Raw genomic sequence first — 4,318 nt, 5'->3', positions numbered from 1 at the left:
AGGGAAAGGGGGCTGATTGGTCAACCACACATGCACACACGCGACCGCCACAACCACAAACACCGTGATAACCGTTGTCTGTAAACTTCCGACGCCCGGAGACCCTTAATGACCCGACACACGCCGACGACTCCTGGACTGGCCAGGAAAAACAGAACATAAATATGATTACGGAAAGTTGCGCGTCGCGCGGTCGGGAAAAGCTAGCGAGGGTTTTCAAAGGGTCGTAACACGTGGAAAAATGAAATATTTCCAAACCCTTCCATAGGACCTTTTGAAACCTTACGCGAGAAAATCGTGAATACACCTCTACCGAAAAAGACGAAAGTCCTTCTCGGCATCGTTTTTACTCGCTCCCACTCTCTCTCTCTCTCCGCACGATTGAGCACGGGAAGGCGGATAGTGACCGGTCCGCCCCACCAGGTCACTTCAGAGTGTAGTAACCGAACGATGGCAGCACTAAAAAATGACCAAACGACCACCGACCGAACCGGAGAATGGTGAACAATGTATACTTAATGTGCCTAACGTATACAGTAAGTGAACGAGCGCGCGTGGACAGCTTCTGGTGGCAAAGGGAAAACCCGCCGGACTCAACTTTGCTCTCTGGGATCGATTATATTGGCGTGGTTGCCAGCGGAAGAAAATAAGGAACGGTTTGGCGTTTTCGGAAAAGTTGTTGGTGATGGGAATTTGTAAATTCTTGTTTTAACCTTTAAATCTCTTTTTTAGCTTTTTGTTTTTCCATTTTTTAAGCACATACCTAAACACAACCAAACCATCAACTTTAACGACCCACAGGTCTTTTGAGGTCTCTATTGCAAGTTTCTGATCGAACCTAGGAGTTCAAAAGGCTTGAATGGAGAGAGCAACCAAACCTCTTTTTACTCCAAAGGACCTTCCACCCCAGGATTCGAACTGACAATCTTTTATTTTTTCAAAAAACCTCTTGAGCTCGTGTTCCCGGAAACAACTTTGCCGAAGAGTGCGACAAAATTCATCAAAGTTGCAGAAATTATAACACCGCCGCTCAAATCATCAACGTTTGCTTCAAGCTCTTCTGCCAGCACTTGCCGATACAGCAGAAACGATTGAGGCAGGCGTCGTGCAGGCCACGGTGTATTTTTTCGATACCGCAAAGATAAAAAATTCGGTATGTCTGATATTTGGCACCGTGAAAGAAGGGCTCTTTCCCGACATTTTGCGGGGTCCGGCGAAATATTTCGTCGGGGGGTCTAGAGCAACTTTTTTTTTGAAGATTTATTTATTTATCAATTTTATTGGATATTTGTTCAAAAAAATCACAGAAAATCGGTGCATTCATGTTGGTATCACTCAAATTTCTTATGAATATGCCTTGGAGAATCTAAACAACTATATTTGACCAATATTTGACCTCCACTAAAAAAAAAACGAACCAAATTTAACAGATTTCTAGCATTCTTCGAAATTGCCTCAAAATCCGAGCTGAAAACCCCGAAACGACCGAGAGTTAATCTTTTCTTTGTAAAATTTGTCATGAAAATACAGCAACTCATTGCCCGGATACAAATTTGAGCATTAAACAATGCAAAACATGGATTATTTAATTAATAAGCTGTTTATTACCCAATAGGCTCAGAAAATTATTTTTTCAATCCTCTGCCACATAACACCATTACATTTTAAAACATTTTAGAATCAATCACATTGTGGAGAACAGTTTTCTGAACAAGTTCCATAAAAAAAGTATCAGTTTTGGTTCAATATAAGCAGAGATATGCCCAATTTCCTGAAATAAATAGTGCCTTTCTTCAAAATTTCTTAATTTAATTACCTTTCACATGATGGGCACTGCCTACTGAGTTTTGTAATGAATGCTTAGAATAATTCTCATGAATTTCGCCAAAACTTGTTATAATTTTTATGTTTCAATAAAATATTATCATCATAAAAAATATCTTAGTAGGCAGTGCCCATGATGCGAAAGGTAATTAAATTAAGAAATTTTGAAGAAAGGCACTATTTATTTCAGGAAATTGGGTATATCTCTGCTTATATTGAACCAAAACTGATACTTTTTATGGAACTTGTTCAGAAAACTGTTCTCCGCAATGTGATTGATTCTAAAATGTTTTAAAATGTTATGGTGTAATGTGGCACAGGATTGAAAAAAATATTTTCTGAACCTATTGGGTAATAAACAGCTTATGCAATCCGTGCGTGAGACCGGACGTAATTTTTCAAGGTGTCATTTTTCAACCCTAAAATAAATATTTGATTAACGGTACACATCAACCAGAGTTCTTGCACCCAGATTATTATTACAGACATTTATTATCTTCAAAACTAAGGGAATTATCAATTTATTTTTTTATTCATCCCCTTAGCTACTATTTCCAAAAAGGTTTACAACAAAATTTGCCAATTTTAATACTCAAATTATTTCAGGATTGGGTCCGTAAGTTCAACAATTTTGGAATAAGAAGACAACAACTTCCTTGGTTGCTGTGTGCCCTTAAAGAATACAAAGTTAGTGGAAATATACGGATATTTCGTTGGTAAATCTGTTGGTGGCCAGTGAATGCGATAGCAGTGAATGATCCTCGTGGATGACGCCCAGGAGACGTTGATTGCGGAAAATAACGGCGGATAAACAGCAACTGAGCAGCACTAAGTTACCAACGGTTAAAACGTCGTGTGGTTCTAGTCCTGATGATCCAGATTATCAGCCAGGCCAGGAGTAGCTTTCACCAACATCCCTCAAGATTTCACCGGAATCCAGGAAGTTGTTTGTTGTTTTGGTGACGTACCAGTTTCGTTGCCGGTAGTTCAGCAAATCGGGGGCAGAATTCCAAGAAGATTCAAGTGACATTTCAAGATCGATGATGCCGGATTTGAAGATTTCCGATTTGGTGAGATCGCTCCTTTTCTTATATCAAAATACACTGTCACTTATTCTAACATTCATACATTTCACTGAAGACAACTACGCCAACCATATTATATACGCGGTAGGGTGTTCCCTTGGTCGTTCGCTGTGAGTTGTGGATTGCCTGCTTCTCTAATGAAGGTTCGACTAGGGGGGCATGCTTATTAATTTCTCGTCGCTCCATACCCTCAGTGACGTGATGGGAGCAAGGGCGTCTATGCAAAGTGTCCCTACACCCGCTACAAATTTCCGGCGCTTGGGGTGGGAAGAGGGAAATCATTTTATTCTATGCGCCGGTATTTGTAGCATTAAAATTCGTGCAAAAAAACTTATGCACGTGGGTGTACAGATTACGGAGTAAAAGATGATCGAATTGTTCACCTAGCGCTCACATGTGTTTCGGGACCAAGTTGCCTGCGGGTATGGGGATCATACATACATACATACATACTATTGGGTAATAAACAGCTTATTAATTAAATAATCCATGTTTTGCATTGTTTAATGCTCAAATTCGTATCCGGGCAATGTGTTGCTGTATTTTCATGACAAATTTTACAAAGAAAAGATTTACTTTCGGTCGTTTCGGGGTTTCCAGCTCGGATTTTGAGGCAATTTCGAAGAAAGCTAGAAATCTGTTAAATTTGGTTCGATTTTTTTTAAGTGGAGGTCAAATATTGGTCAAATATAGTTGGTTAGATTCTCCAAGGTATATTCATAAGAAATTTGAGTGATACCAACATGAATGCACCGATTTTCTGTGATTTTTTTTGAACAAATATCCAATAAAATTGAAAAATAATCTTCAAAAAAAAAGTTGCTCTAAACCCCCCGACGAAATATTTCGCCGGACCCCGCAAAATGTCGGGAAAGAGCCCTTCTTTCACGGTGCCAAATATCAGACATACCGATTTTTTTATCATTAGCTTGTTCTAAAAAACACACCGTGAGGCTCTTGTAACCAACCAAGCTGATGGTGCTGCCAGAAGAACTAGAAGAAAAAAGTGATATTTTGAATTTCTGCAACACTCTTTATAGTGAACGAATCTTGTTGCTCACTTCGGCAAAGTTGTTCCCCGGAACACGAGCCCAAGAGGTTTTTGGAAAAATCAAATAAAGCTAAGGGGCTCAAAACTGGCAAATAACAAATTGCACCAATTTTACGAGTTAAATCCCATTTAAACTTCAAAGTCAACTTCAAATTTAAAAATTTCGGAATTCGGTACACTAACTGAACATTGAGCACCATGCGTCTCCAGAATAATGTAATGGGAAATCATTTCGATGGAGAAACATGGAAAAACATGGTGTTATAAGTTCGATTAATATACCGAAATTCGATTTTTTTATATCTCAGAGATAGCGATAGATATTTTACGTAAAACATTCTGAAAGTAGATAGACAAA

The sequence above is a fragment of the Culex pipiens genome, chromosome 1 (genome assembly GCF_016801865.2).
Source record: "Culex pipiens pallens isolate TS chromosome 1, TS_CPP_V2, whole genome shotgun sequence".
Lineage (NCBI taxonomy): Eukaryota > Metazoa > Arthropoda > Insecta > Diptera > Culicidae > Culex > Culex pipiens.
The sequence above is the reverse complement of the archived record's forward strand: the minus strand, read 5'-3'. Positions refer to the sequence as shown.